The 21595-nt window shown below is 34.1% G+C and overlaps 1 pseudogene; it reads left to right on the top strand.

Annotated features, from left to right (window-relative positions):
• The window catches only part of LOC126694125 (vacuolar cation/proton exchanger 2-like), a 30795-nt pseudogene that overhangs the window by 608 nt on the left and 8592 nt on the right, over positions 1-21595 (top strand).

Below are 21595 nucleotides of genomic sequence, written 5' to 3'. Positions count from 1 at the left end.
TGTCCTTTTGTGGTTTTGATTGGTGTTTTTGTTGGGTTTTGGATTCTAAAAGTGTTTGTTTCATTTGTAACCTTAATTTATAAATTTTTAGATAGGTAACAACTATTAGATTATTTTTCAAGATATTAGATTATAAAATTTGTTTTCAAGATTGTAAATTTCTTGTATGCTTTTATTCTTTTTAAAATTTCTGTTCGATAGCGCATTTGTAATTTTGTTTTAAGTTTTGGGATGTTGATATTGCGTAGAAGTGAAACTTATGTGTTTATTTTAATCAAATTATCAATAGGTAGACTAGACTAGACTTCTTTGTGTCTATATTATTTTACTTTGGTTAGAAATGTTGGGATTTGTATAATTTTGTAATTATTAAAAAAGTATCAATTTATCGAGCTAAGTTCTTTCTTGATATGAGTGGTGAACTTAGAAAAATGCATTTCATACCAAGTAAGTTATTGCATGACTTACCAAGTGATAAATACATGTTTTTCTTTTTAAAAAAAAAATTCATATGACAAATACAGGTCAACCCGACCCACAACCCAATTGATCCAATCCATTTCTAACTCGATTTAAATGATCCTCTTTTTCCCAAAGCCACATGTTTTGTAATGGCTAGGCAAGGGCAGAAAACAAATCCCTTCCTTTTACTTTCCATTGTCATTATTTATCTCAACCAAACACTTGATTTACTTTCCTTCCTCTCCTATTATTTCCTTTCCCTCATATTTCCTTCAAACCTCTCTCTCTCTCTCTCAAGTTTTGGACTTTGTTTTAGAGGCTTGAAGTTCAACAATAACCATTGACAGCCTAATAAGGATAATTCTAAAACCATAACTTTACTACAACTTACCCATGTGATAAGTTGTGAATGGTGGAGTAAAAGTAGTGGATCTATGTGAGTCCATAACTTCACCACTCACTACTAGTCATGTTGACAAATTATAATAAAAGTTGTGGTCCTAACATTTTTGGCCTAATGAAATACTAACAAGTTACATTCAATCTTAACATATTAGACAATCCCATTAGGTAGACAAGCTACACTTTAGGACCTTGTAATGCAGCCAGAGACCCTACAAGTCTACAACATTGAGGAACAGTACCACTAAGGCACTAACGTAGCCTCTAATAATAATGAAGTTTTAGTAGGGCTAGATCTCGGTTTAGCTAAACACAAACACTTAGAGACATAAGAGGTTATTTGAAACAACAAGGAATAATATGGAATCCACCAAAAATAAACGAAAAATAAAAACCTATTTGAAATCTTTATTAATGAAATTCTCCATTTCTAAATAAAAAAATGTTAATAGATTTGGAAGCCAATTGAAAAAACCTCCATAAAACTTGATTGACAAGGACAAAAAATATATAAAAGAAATTTTAATTAATTCCCTACCATAAAAGACCATTATCGACTATTAAAGTACTAGAAATAGTTCAAATTAAGGAAATAAGAACCCTATATCTAAAATCATGAAAATTAGATGAAAATATAAAAGATTAACAAATGATAAAAATAGACTCCTATATTTTTTTTCCTACATCACACCCTCCATTTGAATGAAACTTGACCTAAATTTTCATTTGGAAATTGAAATCTTCTTCTCCAAATAAAAAGATATTTCAAATTCTTTTGTTGGTGTAAACACAAGGAAAATCAAATAATACAAGAGAAACTGAATAAAAAATTGTGGGGTCAGAGAATTTGTGGTCCTGGCCCACTTTCCATTAGGGCCCAAGGCCCGCGCCGAGGAGAGTAGTTGCCGAGGACAAGTATTAAAATACCAAATAGCCTAGGAATGCAGCCAAGGATGACCATGTTCTCGACATCCCAAGGCCTAAAGGGAAGAACGACACGTCATCAAAGGCAGCCTCTAAAGCACTCCCAGAAGAAAAGGCGAGTAGAATGGGACACGCATAGGGGTACAGTGTGGGATTGGTTCAAGGAGAAGACGTCACTTCCGCATTGAATGCGCCAACAAACGTCCTAGCCACATTGATGGGAAAAAACCCCTGAACAGTGTGGCTTCGGTTATTGCAACTAACAGAAAGTGGGGGGAGGCGACTGATGGGACAGGCACTCGAGTAGGTATCTGCCTGATCGACAGATGGAAGGTGAGGATTAACTGAGAAGGACTATATAATGTAAGGATTCATGCGCCAAAAAAGGGGGGCGGGGGGGCAAGAAAAAGAGAGGAATAATAAGAACATTAAGCTTCATGGACAAGATCTATGGATAAGCTTAGTTCACCTCTGCGCGTCCACCATGAACACCATGACTAACCACTGCCCGGTGACCAAGGCCTAGCCTTTCAGCCCACACTCTACAAATTATATTATTTGGGCCCTTAACGTACGAACCCAATACCATTTGGGGTCGTTACGAATTGAGTCCTTACAATTGGCGCCGTCTGTAGGGAAGGCTTGTGCATTGGCACAGGCGGTGGATCGAGCTCCTGTCAAACAAGGGCTTGCGAAAGCCCCTCCATCACTTCCAGCAGCCCGTTGTTTTTGCCCTAATATAAAGTTCCACTAGGGGCTACGCTTCGAAGCGCCAGTGGCGCGAACAATTCTAGGGGCTTCCAACGTCATGTCAATGCCCCACACCTTGGCCGAGAGGCTAATCCCCCAAACTTAAAGAAAATTCTAAGTTTTGGACAGAACCAAGGTATTGCATGGTCTTCGGACTCAAACCTATGGGGAAATCAACTACTTAAAGAAAATTCTAAATTTTGGACAGAACCAAGGTATTGCATGGTCCTCGGACTCAAACCTATGGGGAAACCAACTACTTAAAGAAAATTCTAAGTTTTGGACAAAACCAAGGTATTGCATGGTCCTCGGACTCAAACTTATGGGGAAACCAACTACTTAAAGAAAATTCTAAGTTTTGGACAGAACCAAGGTATTGCATGGTCCTCGGACTCAAACCTATGGGGAAACTAACTACCTAAAGAAAATTTTAAGTTTTGGACAAAACCAAGGTATTGCGTGGTCCTCGGATTCAAACCTATGGGGAAACCAACTACCTAAAGAAAAATCTAAGTTTTGGACAGAACCAAGGTACTGCATGGTCCTCGGACTCAAACCTATGGGGAAACCAACTACTTAAAGAAAATCTGAGTACCAGGCTCGGCCTAACAACACACTCGGCACCTCGGATGATACCTTTGGCTCCCCAGAAGTATGTTCAGATGCAAGTTCAGCGCCCCATGGGCATGGGTAAGTTAGAATTCGGGATGTAATCCCAAATAAATCATATGCACAGCCATTCATATATGTTAAAATAACTAGTTCAAAAACCATGAGATTCGCAACAATAGTAAATATCTGCAAGGGCAACGAACATGTAATTTAAAGGAAAAAGGAAGAAAAGAATTTCATATAAGTGGTCAATGAGTACAACTGCAAGCAAACTCTAAAGTCCTCAAAACAAAAGGGAAACTAGTTAACAGTTAAACTAGAAACAAATACAAAAGTTGGCTGGGGCTTCTACTTCTTCGATTTCGTTTTGGCCACATCCTGGGAAGGTCGAGCAGGACTAGCCTGGGGGCCCTGGGAGACATCCCTTCTTGGGAAGCTTGAGCAGGATCAGTTTCGGTACTCTTGGGGACATCAGTAAGGGGAATGGCCTATAGGGGCTGAACAAATATGGCTGGCTCCTCGGCACCAGAGATCTGAGCACTGACCGTAGACTCAGCAGCCTCTTTAGGCATCTCGGGATTCAGACCTCCAGGTGCTTCTATCGCATCATGAGGCTCTCCTCCCTCAGTCGACTTACCAGGAGTGACGATGATCTGAGCAGCTTCTGACTGAGCAGCCTCAACCTCCTGTGGAACGCTCATGGTCTCGGAGCTGGCAGAGGCGGTCTCACGGATGGCTGAAGGATAAAATACGCTTTCCGCCTTCCACAGGTCAGACGAAGCTTCCACCCCAGCTCGTTTGAGGGCCTCGTCCCAAACCTGGGAGCAGTATAGCCTGCATACTCCAGGGATTTGAGCTTTAAGGGAGGCCTGGGTTTCAGCCACCCTCGCCTCGTAACCCTCCTCCTCGGCCTTGTCCCTAACAGCTTCGGCCTCAGTTCTGGCAAACTCAGCCTCCTACTTGGCCCTCACGGTTTCGTCCTTGACAAATTCCACCACGCCTTTAGCATTGTCTGCCTCGATCAGTTTCTTCTTTAAATCACTAATCTGCTCCTTAGCAATCTGCAATTGCTCCTCGGCAGCGAGTAGGCGCTTTGTCTGTTCCTCGGCCTGTTTTTGGGCACCAGTCAAACCTGCCGCGGCACTATCCCTGACTCGGGTAGCCTCTTTTAAGTCCTCCCTGACCTTCGCGAGGTCAGTCTCGAAAGTTTTGAGGGTCCGCGTAGCATCTATACGTTTACTACGCTCAAGCTCGGCGATCTTACTCTGCCCCTTTACTTCTTCCTCCATCCTATAGGTAACCTGGATAGCCTGTCAATTGAAACAAACACATTATGAACGAGAATCTAGGAGCAAGAATCAACGGAGTTATAAATTTTAGGAGCCTTACCATACCCAGGTACCTCTTCACGCTGAGGAAAACCTCCTACATCCTCATATTCATCAACTTTTCCATATCAGTAGGAAGCAGCATGGTCCTCCCTAACACGTCGGCCACATAACCGCCTTCGCCGTCTCCAAGGTTCCTCATGGACGCGTTTTCCAATAATGGCTCCCCGTGGAGCATTGGGGCGGGAAGCCAAGCACTTGGCGCGGATTGGGTTTCGATCCATTTCCCCTGGCTTTGGTGCCCAATCTTTAACTGTTTTTGAGCTCGCGGGGTTTCGTCCCTCTCTTGGGAGGATTGGGATTTTCCCCTATCCATGGGTTCCTTACCCTTGAGACTCCTCTTTCTCTTTGAGTTAGCGGGCTCCGGCCGAGGAGGCAGAGCTGATTGAGGAAGAGCAGGAAGTTTGGGGCGGGGAGATTGTGGCTGCGACTTAGTAGACGAGGACCTAGTCTGGATGGGTTGGGGCTGAGATGGGGGGGTTGGAGCGCTGGATTGCGGTTTTCCCTATGCACCTTTCCCCGGCTGACGCTCAATGAGGTCGAATAAGCTGGTTGGGGGCTTTCTCTTAAGACCCATCTCGGCTATGGAGGATGTTTCCACTGACAACAGTTCCGCTTCGGACAAGTTAGGGTCACCCAAATCACCAGAAGGATCCTCGGATGGGTCAGCTTGGTCAAATGCCCCAAATCCCTCCTCGGACAGACCCAAATCACCTTCGTCCTCCACTGCCTGATGGGACGGGGAGGAGTCCATCAATGGGATGCCCTCTGGGACAGGAGATCCTTCGGAGATCAGAAACCCTTGTTCGACTACGGTGATTTTCGGAAGCCAAGGATTGTTAGCGCTGATCACGTGCTTTGGGTCGGCAAATGATTTCTGGATGGGATTGTACCCTAAGATTTTGTGAGCGGTTCTGACTTGACCATTCTCATCATTTACAAAAACCTCCACTTGAAGAACAGTCTCCAAATCAACCCGGTTAATCAGATGAAAGTGTTGGTGAAAGGCGTTTGGATCTGCAAAAAGAGGCATGTACATGGTTAGTAACCGAACCACACCAAATTAAAACGGCGTAAAGGATTGACACCCTCCTACTCTCTATACCCCACCTGGTTCTCCCTCCACCATTGGGCAAGGAAGGCCATCATGCCATTCCCCAGATACGATAAGAAAGTCCTTGTTCAACCCCTTATTGGAGTCGGGGAGGCACTGGATTAGCCGAACCCTATCGTCTCTCGTCTTCATGTAGTAGGATTTGCCTTTCAAATTTTGGAGATTGTAGCACCAATTTACGTCATGATGGGTTAGTCTTAGCTCCATTTTTTCGTTTAAGGCATCCACACAACCCAGAATCCTAAACATATTGGCAGCGCACTGAGTGGGAGCTAATCGGAAATGCTTAAGGTAACTCCTCATTATCGGCCCCATTGGGATTCTCATACCCCCCTCTACGAAGGCGAGAATGGGAATTACCACCTCACCCGTCCTTCTCTGAAGATGCCACTCCTCTACCTTGCAGTGCCTCAAACTTACGTTGGGGGGAATCCTATAGTCGGCGATGAACTTTTCCATCGCCTCTTCGGTCTTAACCAATTTTTTTAATTTAACCATATCTAGGAACTACTAAACAAACTCAGAGGATGACGGGAGAAGGAGAGGAACAAGAGAAAAATAAACCTAGAAAAGAAAAAGCACGAGTTAGTGAAGGCAGAGAACTTACAGAAAAGAGGAAAGGTTCCTCGGACAAGCTTTTTGTGCTGGAGATAGACTTGAATTTGGATGAAAGTTTGGCTGAACCCAGGATATGTGCGCTAGAACTCTTAAGTGCAAAAGTGAAGAGACAAACCAGTTCCAAAAATTATTTATATCTCCCATCGAAAGTAATTGCATGAATTTTCCCGCCCATAAAGGTAAGGAAATCTCCACCGTTAGATCACCATCGCGCCGTTGATCGTGGGAAGCACAGAGCCGCCTGCATTTATTGAAGACACGTTTCACCTTCCAAGGCTCCAAGAACGTATCTCGAGTAGACAAAGAGTCTTTGGAACTGATAGATGACAAGGATTGACAAGCTTTGACAAAGGCCTGATGTCACCAAAACCCTCCTCTCCGTCCAAGGATCCGGACAGCAGGATTTTAAGGGGCTATTGTGGGGCCAGAGAATTTGTGGTCCTGGCCCACTTTCCATTAGGGCCCAAGGCCCGCGTCGAGGAGAGTAGTTTCCGAGGACGAGTATTAAAATACCAAATAGCCTAGGAATGCAACCGAAGATGACCATGTCCTCGGCATCCCAAGGCCTAAAAGGGAAGAACGACATGTCATCAAAGGCAGCCTCCAAAGCACTCCCAGAAGAAAAGGCGAGTAGAATGGGACATGCACGGGGGTACAGTGTGGGATTGGTTCAAGGAGAAGACGTCACCTCCGCATTGAATGCGCCAACAAACGTCCTAGCCACATTGATGGGAAAAGACCCCTGAACAATGTGGCTTCAGTTATTGCAACTAACAGAAAGTGGGGGGAGACGACTGATGGGACAGACACTCGAGTAGGTATCTGCTTAATTGACAGATGGAAGGTGAGGATCAACTGAGAAGGGCTATATAATGTAAGGATTCATACGCCAAAAAGGGGGGGGGGGGAGGCGAGAAAGAGAAAGGAATAATAAGAACATTAAGTTTTATGGACAAGATCCATGGACAAGCTTAATTCACCTCTGCGCGTCCACCATGAACACCATGACTAACCACTGCCCGGTAACCAAGGCCTAGCCTTTCAGCCCATGCTCTACAAATTATATTGTTTGGGCCCTTAACATACAAACACAATATCATTTTGGGGTCGTTACGAATTGAGTCCTTACAAAAATAATTTTGGATAATATTTATTTAAGAGAAATGACACAACACTATTTGGGCTGAGGTGCGACATCTCCTCCCTTTACCTTTACCTTCCCTGCAGATATATTTGACCTAATATCTGCTCCAATATATTTCAGCCCATTAATTGCCACACTTAAAAACAATAAAATAATTTCTTTCATTTTTAATGTGTGATTAAACATTTGACTAACTTTTTATCTTTCATATTAATTCACATATCTTTATATTTATGTTGTCATATTAATTTATTCATTTTAATTGTATAGTATTAAAATGCTACAAAATACTTCAATAACTTGATTCAGTTTAGAAACTTGTATCCTTAGTACAACATATAATTTTTTCTCGTTGGATTTTAATTGATTTGCAACATCAATCAAAAAAGAATTGAAAACAAAATTAAAATGGTTTACTATTGAAAAATTAATGAAATTTAATCTCAATTAAATCCTCCATCATAATTGTAATAATCTCAAACTCGTTATTTTTGTATCCTCAATCAATTGCTCTACTTTGGAGTTTGTAGTGTATTTTTGTGTTATAACCTTGTTCACTCTCTCTTGAATGTATGTGTGTTTGTTTCTCCCCTCCCCTCCCCTCCCCCCACCCCACCCCCCAAAAAAAAAAAATCCCTTTTTCCTCGGAGCCTCTTCAAGAATTTCCTCTAAGCTATCATCTTTGATTTCCACCAAGCTTTCCACCATCTATATAAGCAATTTTTTTTTTGGCTGAATTAGGAAAAGCATTTAGACGTTTAGTATATTATTTCTTTGTTATTTAGAAATTGGGGTAGAAGGTGACAAGCGAATTATAGTAAGACTTTTAGTTGGAATAACAGTATAGAAAATACAACATGGTTAATCATGTGAAGAGAAGCATTCCATTCTCGGTTTGGGTACTCCATAATTTCTAGCAATTTTTTTTTTCCATATCATTTCAAGGGAGAAGGCAAGATACACAGTGCAGATTACAAAATAGCAGCACCAACTGGAGAAAACCAACAAGAAGTTAAAAAACTAACTTTTTTTTTTCCAAAAAAAAAATAAAGTTAGATTATTATTATTATTTTTTAAATAACAAAAACAAAAAATAAAGGAAAAAATTTAGGTACAAAATTAATTGTAACCTAAAGTTATAAACTTACTTTATAAAATAAATATTACTACATATTTTGAAAATCTAATAGTTAAATTGCATGTTCTTTACACTTTTAATACACATGCCAAATTTTGTATTAATTGGATATTATTTATTGATGTCATAGTTATTGATTTTTAATTTTACATAAATTTTGCAGGCATAACAAATATAAAAAGAAGATGTAATCTAATAAAGGGACTTATCAAAATTTACTTTTAATAAAAAAATATTAAATAAAAAAACCAACTTTATAACTAAACATTTTTGCCAAAAATAAAAAATATTTGCCTTTACGATATATATATGTTATTATTCTATTTGTTTTTATATAACCTGCTGCTGCTGCCATGCTCAGTAAGTTTTGATCGTGTCACTGTCACATCACTTTATGGCATCTTTTCTTCTACTGTTATATATATATATATATATATATTTTTTTTTTTTTTTGAGAATATTCTGAATTTTACTAATATTTGCTGCATACAATATTAAACTAATTTTTAAAAAAGTTTATTAAAAATTGAAAAAGTTTAAAATAAATTTGTTAGGGCACAAATTTACCAAACCCCTAATTTTACAGCAACTTTTACAGTTTTACATCAACTTTTTGACTTATTTGGATAAAAATGGTTCACCACCTCAATTAGGGCTTGTTTGATGAGTGAGATCAAATTCACATTTTCACATTTTAAACAATATTATACACTTTTTCACTCACACGTATTTCAAAAAACTCTAAACAACAATTCTCAAACTACTTTACTAAACACTCCCTTAGCTTCGCAGCTCAAAAAGTTGTGAAATTAGACGTTTAATTAGTTGTGTTTTTAGAATAATTCAGATTAGGACAGCTTAAATCAACCATTAAAAAAAAATCTGAAAATACATGAGACATTTAAAGAGCATGCATTGTGATATTGGGACATTAAAAATGCAGTAGAACGTGAAAATTTTCAAAGGAGAATATGGAAGGTGGGGAAGAAGATCAGCAATCACCCTTACAAAGAAGCTTTTCTTCACCTGGTGATCAGGAGGAGCTTCTTGAAAGAACAGGTAATTTAACTCCAAACCTATCTCTCTTAACAAAACAGAGTTTTTAATGCTTTATACAATCAAAACAGAGTTTTAACCGATAAATATTAGCTATGATATATATATATATATATATATATATATAAATATATATATATATATTTATATATTTCATTTTGAATATGCTTGAATAGAAGTGGAAGAGAGAAATATAAAATAAGAACACAAGAACATGAGAGTTACATGATTCATCCTTACGGTCTGTGTCTACAGAAGAAACCCTTAAGAATTACATCTTTATTATATAAGAGTGTAGTACAAAACTTGTGTTACAATAAACCATAACATGAGTATATATAGTAGACTAAACGCTAGACTAATAAACTTCTAGTACAAGTAAGAGACCTGATTTTCATACAAATTAATATCCTTCTACAAAACCAAGAGAGCATTCTTGCATTGAAAAGTGGTGCATTCAAAAATTAATAAATATTTTTATTCTTGGTTTATATTCTAATTTCTAAACATCATTTAATAGTCATAGTTTTTATTTTTTATTTTTTATTTATCTATTACTCTTAGTTTGATATATATATATATATATATATATTAACATTATATAAAAAATAAATGCTTAGTAATATATAGAAAATATAAATAAAAATTATTTAATAGATGTATCTCGTTATACCCATGTCCTATTTTTTTTTTTTTCAAAAATTACTATATTGTCGTGTTGTACCCAAACTTATACCTATACCTGTACCCGTACCTATACCCATACTTGTGTCTGTGTTTCTTAGGTTGGGACCCAATTCAGCCCATCAATCCAAAACCCAATCTGGTTGTAACCCAATTGCAGTGTTGATGTTTCTCCAGGAGGTCAGTTCTAAACGAAAGAGTCTGGTTTTTCTTGCTTATATTTCACTTAGTCTAGCATATGACTTGGATTCCTGATGTATCATAGATGCCAGGTGGTTTATGACATTGTTGAAACCATGTAACATGTAGTTTGATGGTTCCAATTGAAGGCCCTGTTTGAGTAGAATAATATATGGGATAAATACCCACAAGCCACAGTTGTAGTATTTAGCTATACTCTACATCAATATTAGGTATTAACCCCCACTCATGTGATATAGCCTTATTTAATTATTTGGCTATAACAATGGTAAATACTTAATATTGAGTGGGGGTTAAGACTCCACCACACATAAATAAGGCTTGGATGTGGAGGCCCTGGTGGAGTAGAATTATTTGAATATAGGGCAAAAATGGCCCATTACCATTAATTTTCAAAATAATTTGCCCAGAAATACTGTTTCCAAACTATATAGCAATATACCACTTTTTTAGGTACTCGAGTTTGGCAAGCTCGAGTACCATGTTTTTTTAATCCACTATCGCCCCATATTCAAGGAGACCTATAGTGGCGTTTTTAAGCCCTATAGTGACGTTTTCGGGCCAAAAAACGCCACTATAGGGCCCTTGAACCTGTTATGGGGACTTATAAAAAAATTTTGCAGAAAAACGCCGCTATAGGGCCCAAAAACGTCACTATAGGCCCCTTGAACCTGTTATGGGGACTTATAAAAAAAAATTTGCAGGAAAACGCCGCTATAGGGCCCGAAAACGTCACTATAGGGCCCCTTAACCTGGTATGGGGGCTTAAAAACGCCGCTATAGGGCCCAAAAACGTCACTATAGGGCTTAAAAACGCCACTATAGGGCTCTTAAAAAAACATGGTACTCGAGCTTGCCAAGCTCGAGTACCTAAAAAAGTGGTATATTGCTATATAGTTTGGAAACAGTGTTTCTGGGCAAATTATTTTGAAAATTGATGATAATGGGCCATTTTTGCCGGTCTCTTATTTAAAAGCCCACTTGGCCCTTGAGAGTGCACCAAGCCCATAAATAAGGCTTGGAGTAGAATTATTTGGTTATAGTCCTATTTAAGAGCCCACTTGGCCCTTGAGAGTGCACAAAGCCCATACATGTGGCACAGCACTTCCATGAGTTCTCTTCTCTAATAGGATTCAAATCATACCTTCCAAACAACAAATCTTATGTTATCCCATAAAAATTGTATAAGCTTAGTTCATGATTCGAAAAGTTTGATACAGGAAAATCAGTTTGCTGTATTCGTGGGTATTGATTTCCAAATGGTGCGTTTTGCTTTAGTTACTTACGACTCATTTAACTTGGTATGGTTGTGGGCTTGTGGGTCATTTAGCCCGACTTGGTTGCAGGTCATCTATGCTGACTTGAAATAGCTAAATTAATGGATTTAAATCCCAACTTGATTAAGAAGGATTTGAGCTTAAAGCTCAATTTGTGTAACTGGCTAATTGTTTTTTTAGGCCTTTTGTATGCTCAAAACCTTTATGTGTGGTGGAACATAATGGTTTTTACTCCCCCTCTCTCTCATCCATTCCATTTTCTTCCTACAACAAAAAGGTGATTACTCTCACTCTCTCTCTGATTTTCCTCTTTTATTTTGGTGGATTTATTATTGTTTTTGACAACTTTGTAGTGAATTTCTTATTCTTTCTACCAGTTTTGCTTTGTGTCAATATGTTTTGGTGTTTTGCCCCTCTTTCTTTTGAATTTGGTTTAATTTAGTTTGGATTAATCTAATACCATATATAAAAACAGAAGTTGAGAGAGTTAAATCCTAAAATTAAGCTTGTTTTGCCATGTAGGAAATTAAAATGCCCACTTAAACTTCTGCCACGAAGATAGTTTAAAGTTACAAAAACCCCATTGTTACATTGTTTGAGGATTCTTTAAATTTTATCCATTTACTCTATACATTTTAACTTTTTATACATGAAGAAAAAAAATTAAAAAGAAATTTTTTTGAAAATTGAAAGAAACTAAGACCTTTCCTTAATATATGATAATCAAGTTTGAGTTTATATTTAGTTGGTTTGAAAGTGAGAATATGAGTTTATATCATAACAAACTTGACTAGGATATTTATTTAAATTCATCTACCAATTATTTGAGTAATTGATTATTACAAATTCTATTTTTTATAGCTTTAATATCATTTTAATTTTGATTTGTTATAGATTTTTGAGATACCTTTTCTCTGTTTTGGATATTAGATTTAGATTTTTAAGGTTTTTTTTTTTTTTTTTTTTTTTTTTTTTTTTTTTTTTTTGAATCATGCTTTTGTTGGGTTTTGGGTCCTAAAAGTGTTTGTTTCATTTGATACCTTAATTTATAAATTTTTAGATAGGTCATATGTTTTTTGGATATATGATTAGAAAATTTGGATTTTAAGAATTTTTTTTTTTGGGGAATATTGTTAATTTCTAAAGTACTTTGATGATGCATAAACTTTTGTAAGTAAATGTTGTTTAAGAACGGATGTTTTCTCTACCTTAATTTTTGAGTTCTTGAGAAATTTTGTTTTTCCTTTTATCTTGATAATGGAGAAATTGACTCAATTATAATGTGTATATATGTATTAACCTTAAAAAAATATGTAGTGCATATGGCACACAAGTTAGCAACTAGTAAAAATAATGTTAATGGTGGATTCATATGAAAGTAATATTACTCTCATCATAACTATTCAACATAGTGAAATTAAGTGTCAAAGTAGAATTGTTGTTTAAGAAAAATGGGTTGTCATAATTTTCTTTATTATATTGGCAAAGACTACTCTTTAATGTCTCCAACATGGGCTTATGAGTTCAACTTCAGGGATGTAGATCATTCTATTTTCCTTGATGGAAGAATTGGAAAATATCATTAGAGAAAATTTGTGATCACAATGTGTGTACCATAATTTTTGCCACAATTTTGAAGTAGTCGATTGTGGATGATAGATATACAGTTCACCAATTACAATTGACCACATCATCAAGCTATGACAAAAGTTGTGGTAAAATATATGGTTGGAGAAGAATTGATACCATTAAGCTACACTCTTAGTTTTAGTTGCACTCATTTTATCCCAATTTAATTAGAAATCTCTTCCATATAACATATACTATTATATTGTTGAACTCATGTTATCTTTATGTTGATAGATATTCTTTACACTATGTTTGGAAAATACAATTGAGAGGGAAAAGAAAGGAAAAGGGGAGAGAAGAAAAAAGCAAAAGGAGGAGAAAGGAAATCAATTTCCCTCTCAAGTGTTTGGTTTACAAGAAAGAAAAGAAAATGGCTTATTAATGGGTCTCACCCGTAAAACTATTTCCTCTCACCTTTTCCTCTCAAATTGGGAGGAAATGAATTGGTGGGCCAGGGAGGAAAACAAATCTCTCACTTTTACTTTCCTTTCTCTCCTATTATTTGTTTTTCCTCTTATTTCCTTCGAACCAAACATCAACCTTTATTGTTTTTCCTTCCTTTAGGTTTTGGACTTAGTTTTATAGGCTTGAAGTTCTACTGTAACTACTAACAATTCTCAACCTTAACTGTTAGGTTAAGATAGATTGACCCTAGTTAATTAATTCAATTATTCAAATTGATTAATTAAGTCAAATTACATGCAAATCTTGAAGGCATCAACAAATCACCAAATAACTAATATGCAGCGGAAGATAAATTAACACGATGATTTGTTGACAAATGGAAAAAACCTCTCGCAAGGCAAAAACTCCATCGGGTGAATTTAAAGTCACCACTTTCAAGAATCCACTAATCAATAATCAGGTGGTTACAAGTATGAGGAATCTTACCATTACCCTGGCCTATTCCAAAATACCAAACTACAGTTGAACCTTCGCTTCAATACCCAATTGAATTTGATCTTGTAGCAAACTTCTTTGTTTTGCACAAATATCCAATCTGTGACTAGCTCTTTAATTTGCACGAATCCTAGTACGTGACTAATTCCAACAACTTGATTGATTGTTGTTGGCTGCAAAGTTTTTCACTTTATAAACGATGAAGATCAATAAAGTACTTAGTCACAAAACCTTAATGCGTACAAACACAATAGCTTCACACAGAGTATGAGTTATAGGTCTCTGTTTTCGTACTTGATGAATTTTAAAATAAGCCTTATATATGACTAGGGTTGTAGAGAGAGAAACCCTAATCATTCAAGTCATCATGGGCCAAATTTCAGATCTGAGAATTCTGAAATTGTAATTCTTGATAGATCGAACTTGTGTCGAGCATCTTCATTAATCTTTGATAGCAGCTAGTGTCGAGCTTTAATGAAATAGATTTTCTTTACTTGTTTCTTGGATCAAACTTCATGTCATACCACTTGATATGTTTGAACAACATACTTCTTGATACATTAAACCAACTTAGATCTACCTAATTACAAGTAAAGCACGTTTTGTCAAAGAATTAGCCATTACATAGAAAATATGACCCTAACATTAACAAATTTCTAACAAGTGACATTCAATCTTAACATTTTAGGCAATCCCATTGGGTAGACAAGCTACACTTTACAACCTCATAGAGTAGACAAGGTCCCTACTCCTTACAAATGTACAACATTGAGGAACAGTAGCACTATCGCAGCCTCTAAAAATTATGAATTTTTAGTAGGCTTAGATCTTGATTTAGGTAAATGCAAAAACTTAAATTCATCAGAGGTTATTTGAATCCACAAAGAATAATATTAAATACGCCAAAACAAAATAAAAAAGAAAGAAAGGAAAAACCTAATTGAAAATTTTATTAATGAAATTCTGCGTTTCTAAATCAAAAAATGTTCATGGACTTGGAAGCAAATTCAAAAGCTCCATAAAACTTTATTAACAAGAACAAAAAAAATTCTAAAAGAGATTTTAGTTGATACTCTACCATAAAAGACCATTAATTGATTATTAAAGTACTAGAAGTAGCTCAAATTAAGGAAATAATAACCCTAAATCTAAAATTATGAAAATATCAAAAATTAACAAATAATAAAAATAGAATCCTATATTTATGTCCTACATCACACCCTTCCACTTGAATGAAGGCCCGTTTGATATATGCGTTTAAACACATATTTTTAGTTTTTAAACAATATTACACGTATTTTTATACACTTTTTCACATACACGTATATCAAAAAAATATAAATAACGTTACTAGAATAACGTTAATCTCAAGTTTTGTTTGGAAATTGAAATATTCTACTCTAAATAAAAAAGATATTTCAAATACTTCAATAACTTGATTCAGTTTAGAAACCTATATCCTTAGTGAAACATATAATTTTTTTTCTCATTGGCCTTTAATTGATTTGCAACATCAATCAACAAAAGATTGAAGACAAAATCAATTTTTTTACTCTCAGAAAATCAATAAACTTTGAGGTGTTGTCAACAGGATATTGCGGATTGAAAGTAATAAATTCACCCTTATATTTAATTTCAATTAAATCCTCCATTGTATTTGTAATAATCTCCAACTCATGATTTTTGTCATTATTCTCAATTAATTGCTCCAATCTTCTTTAAAAGTTATCATGACTTTTGATTAGAGTTTTTGATGTAGTTTTTGTATTAGAACATCATTCACTCTCCCTTATGTTATGTGTGTGTGTTTTGTTTCTCCAAAAAAAAAAAAAAAAAAGCCTCCTTTTTTCTTCATGATCCTCTTCAAGAATTTCCTTTAAGCTCTCATCTTTGATTTCCACCAAACTTTCCACTACCTATACAATGAAAAACATTTTTTTTTCGCTGAATAAGGAAAAGCACTTGCACGTTTAGTACATCATTTCTTTATTTAGAAAGTGAGGTAGGAGGTGACAAGTGAATTATTGTAAGCCTTTTAGTTTGGCATAACAGTATATATAGAGAATAGTACAAAATGCATAATTAATCAAGTGAAGAGAAACAATGCAATGTCTGTTTGGGTACCCATAATTTCTACTAGTAACTTATCTGTATATATAGTCTTTATAAAAAAAATAACTTTTGGTAATTTTTATTGTAAATGTGTAATAGAAAGCTAAAAATTAGTTTTTTTAATTATTAAAAAACTAAAAATTATATTAAAAGAAAAGTAAAAAAGCAAAACACTCTTCCAATCACGTTTGGAGTAAGTGCATCTTTACCAATCAACTTCATCTACATGGGTTTTGATGAATTTGTTGTTTTTATTTTCTTTTTGTGGGTCATGCGAACAAGTACCCTTAGAGTACTTTTAAGGGAAATAAAAAAAACTGTCAAAATAATAATTACTTTTTTTTTTTTTCATTTCTCATAAAAACTTTCTTTAAATAGATTATTAACCAGTACCCTAAAGACACTCGTTAGCATTTCCTTTTATATTTATGTAACCTGGTGCAATAAGTGTGAGTTTGGAAAGTGCGTTTTGCGCATTTATTAGTGGGTCTATAATTAAGCACTGTTTATAGGACACATTTAAAAATTATTTTAATACAGTATTTTCAGTTTTCAGTTTTTAATTATCAGCAATAAGTGATATCCAAACTGACCTTAAGTGTACCTAGTTTTTTCATGAAATGGCTAGATTAACAAAAAAAAAAAAAAAAAAAAAAAAAAAATTCCAACTATTTTTATTACGGACTTCATAATTGTGGTAAGTTTGGATTTTGTAACGTCACTTTTACAGGTCCACCGACATCTTTTATTATAGTACAACCTATACAAACTATTATCGTTTCTAATAATGTTTTACATGTCTGCCGTTTATAATAATAATAATGTTTTCCATGTGAAATTGTGAATAACCAACCACCACTTCCACTTGCCACTTGGTGGGTCTATTTGGACAGTGCGATTAGTTGAAATTAAAAAATCTTTTTAATTTCTTAAAAGACACAAAATAACAAAAACACTACCAAACAAAACTACCAAACCTACACTAAAATGCACCGAACTGTTAGAATATCACAATTACGTAGTTCACGGGCATTATATTGTTTTACGTAGTTCACAGTTGTTAAAAAAATATAACTTTCGCCTTATTAAAGATGGAAAGATAAAGATCAAAGATGGAGTGCCTCTCTTTCAATTTTCTTCACAACACTGTCAATACATATGATTAAATTTAAGTTAATCAACTACCGTTCCAAAAACTAGTACGTATCAGATGTTCGATAACCAAAGCCGTCGTTCAGGCCATTAATGTTGGTTGTTCGGTGGTTGAAGACACCATTCTGGCCACCGGTACTAATGGTTCAATCATCAGACCTCCAGCACTAGTGACTGGGCCACCAATTTTGGTGATTTCTTTGAAAAATTTTATTTGTCATATCAAATACTCGAAAATATTTTACATATATCTTTTATCTATAAAATATTTTTCGTTTAAAAAATGTAAAATACTTTACTTCAAAACAGAGTGAGCGTTAAAGACCTCGTGCATGCACCGTGATATTAGGACAGTACTAAAAATGCAGTAGAAGCGTCAAAACTTTCAAAGAAGAATATGGAAGGGGGGGCAAGAAGATCTGCAATCACCCCTACAAAGAAGCTTTTCTTCATCTGGTGGTCAGGAGGAGCCCCTTGATAGAACAGGTAATTAAACTCCGAAACCCATCTCTCTTAACAAAACAGAGTTTTCAAAGCTTTATTCAATCAAAACAGAGTTTTAACAAACAAGAAGCATTTGCTACAAACTTCAGCCTAACAATCACGACCATGACTACTCTACTCAACTTTCAATGACAGACTAAGTCAGGCTCCAAGATACAGCATATATAATACTTTGTTTTGGTTTTTGTTTTTGACTTTTTTCTCCATACTCTTCCATTGTGAATCCTTTTCATTCCTAAACCTACATCTATATGATAGATGCTCAAGCCATTCTGCATATTGAGTGTTTCACACTTCTTCCCTTAAACTTGGTTGTGGCCCAATTCATCTCACCAATCCAAAAACCAATCTGACTGACAAATTAAGCAATTTCTCAGCACTTCCTTCCATATTCTTCTTATGATCTCATCATCGAGCAGTCAAAATATAACAAGGCCATGCCCCATTCTTTCACTTGTGAGCAGCCTGTCTTTTGATAGCCAGCCAAGTCAGAAAGCATGTTTAGAAATCTGATCAAAAAACCAGATGCTCTTGCTATATAATTCTTTCTAATGGCTACCTAAGTGTCTGCACAGCTTCTTTCAATCAATTACACAAATTTAGATCATTTTGCTTTTATAAGTAGTAGTTGCGGATCCACACGTTGCACATGATTATTTTTTAAGGTGGTCTCATTATTATTATTATTATTATTATTTTGTAATTTGAACCAATTTAATGAAGAGTAATGCATTTCATAATCATATTTATCACAAAATAATTTTTTATTATTGTAGAATTGTTTTATTTAAAATTTGAATCCTTAATTCTACCATAGTCGGTTGACTAATTTTTACATCTTTAAGTCAATTAAACATGTTTGTCATGCTACATGTAAACTTTCTTTTCCATAAGGGTTGAAATAATGTGGGTAATATTTTTTTCTATGGAAGTTAAAAAAAATTAAAATTCACCTTGTCTTGATGTTTTCTAAAAATTAAATTTGGCAATTCTCTTTCAATAATTGTGAAAATTCCAAGCAATAATTCAGAAGGTAATTCATGTTACATGCTCATGCTTTGATTGTGTAATTGTATGATTGATTTGTGTTGTAATTTATAAGTTGAATATGGTGGTGTATATCCAAAAAGACCTAACTTTGTAGTTGAGAATATTTAATATAGTGTTGTGTGTGATTTATAGAGTAGCGACGGTTATAATAATTAAAAATTGGTTTTTCATTGTCTTTTAAGTTAATAAAAACTATAAATATATATATATATATATATTTTTTTTTATTTCAAAAAAACCTTTACATATTTTTTTAACGTGAATCTTTACATACACCTTAATAAGTGAACTCTATACATTTCATTTTCTTAGATGCATAAAAAAAAGACATTTATTCCATAATAATAGTGGCTAATTAGTTTTTTCATGATCTCACTTATAACGTTTCTTACTATTATCATACTTTACTGGTTGATGATTTTCATAACAGAGGCATTAAATGAGAGTTAAATTCTTAGAACCTTTCATTAGATTTTAAAAGTTGTGGTGTGTGAAGAATATAAGCATTTAAGGATTTTTTTTATATTTTATTATTTATAATAATGTTAAATGAAATGTTAAAAAAAGGATTTTGAAAATTTTCATCTTTATTTCTTATATATTTCTATTATTATTGAAGAACGTCTTCCTTTTAGTTTTGATAATAAATATGATTTTCTAGATTAGAGTTTGATTAGTTTCAAGCTTAAATTTTTTATGATTGTAATTAATTGTTAATTATATGATTTAATTAAGTGAATTTAACGATTTATTTATTTGTATTGTAAAGTTTTTAATAACATTTGTAAGGTCATCTTTAATTAAGTTTTTACTCCTTTAAATGTCAGCCTCTTTGTTTTCCAATTAAAAGTTACTAATTAATTTAATTATTTGATGTTTGATTTCTTTTACTAATCTCTTTCTCTCTCTCTTCGTTAACATCCTATTGTTTCCCAAATTTGATGATAATTCTAATGTACTAAATATGCATATTTTAACGTTTATTTTTATTTTTATTTTATTCCATTTTGGTGCCATGAAGATAGTATAACTATTAGTTTATTTTATGATATGTTTGGTTTAATATTATTATTATTATTATTATTATAAATTTAGTGTTTCTAAAATAGCATGTGTTTTGTATTCTCTTTTTCTATTGATGCATTGTAACGTTTTATGGGAATATTTTAATCTATTTTTTTTTTTAATTGAGTGTTTCTAAATTGATATTTGTTTTGTATTTCATTTTTCCATTGATGCATTGTAGCATTTCATGGGAAGACTTTATAAGAACAATTTTTATTTATTGAATTTAAAAAAATATTATATGTTTAATTTAAAAAAAATGAGACAAAATATAAATAATTATGATATGGAGGATGTTGCTAAATTTAAATGTTGAATAAAATAAGATGAGAAGAAAAATAGTAAAAATAAAATGTATAGCAATAAACACCATATTATTTTAGTTATGCTATTTAATAAAATAATATTATATTTTTATATACTATCTTTATAATGTAATAATATAACATTTAACAATCAATGAGAATAAAAAAATTAACAACATAAAACACAAAACTAAATTGTATCAAGCTAGATTACCAGTCAATTCCAATTTTAGCAAACTAACTGACTTCTAGTAGTCTAAAATTGATTTTTGCGATGCATTTGGTGAAGCTTTCAATATTACATCAGTATGTTTTGATGGTCAACCTGTTACACTAAAATAAAAAATATATATACCAAAAACAGAAGAAAATATATATATATATATATATACAGAGAGAGAGAGAGAGAGAGAGAGAGAGAGAGGCTTTTGTATGTGGAAAAATAGAAATTATGCATGGAATAAGAGAGGGAATGATAATTTTATAGTATAAGGATAAGAATAAGAAGAGTAAAAAATAAAGGAAGATAAAAAGATAGAATAATAGTAATATTGAGAGTAGTGAGGATATGAAAAGTTAAAATGAAATAAGAAAGGTTGAAGAAAGTTAAGGTAGAGAGTAGTAACGATATGAAAAGTTAAAATGTAATTGAAAATTTAATAATAAATAAAAATAGTTAAAAATAAGATAAATTAAATATGATATTTTGATTGTAATATAATCGAGTTTTTAATTCACTTTAAATATTAAAAAATTAGAAAAAAAATTGATAATGGCATGGCTGCTAACGTGGCTCAACGTGAGCATAGCAATATTAAATACTACGCTTCAGTTTTTAGTAATATATAAATGTGGTGATGTGAAAATCATTGTAATCTTCCCAAGACTGTCCTTTCTTGTGCTGAACCTTAGACTTGATCTTGTACTTGATTTTTAATGCTTACAACTCAAAACAAGATATATTGTCATGGATTTGCCAACACCATACTTAAGATATTGAAATTGGAAATTTATATCAAATGACACCAAGCAGGAATTTCTTGGATTTCTAATATTCCATCAACAATTAGGCTTTAACTTTTACTTTCATACCATAGCCTTATTCTAC

The sequence above is a fragment of the Quercus robur genome, chromosome 8 (assembly GCF_932294415.1).
Source record: "Quercus robur chromosome 8, dhQueRobu3.1, whole genome shotgun sequence".
In the NCBI taxonomy this organism is placed as follows: domain Eukaryota; kingdom Viridiplantae; phylum Streptophyta; class Magnoliopsida; order Fagales; family Fagaceae; genus Quercus; species Quercus robur.
This window is presented reverse-complemented; position numbering and strand designations above follow the sequence as displayed.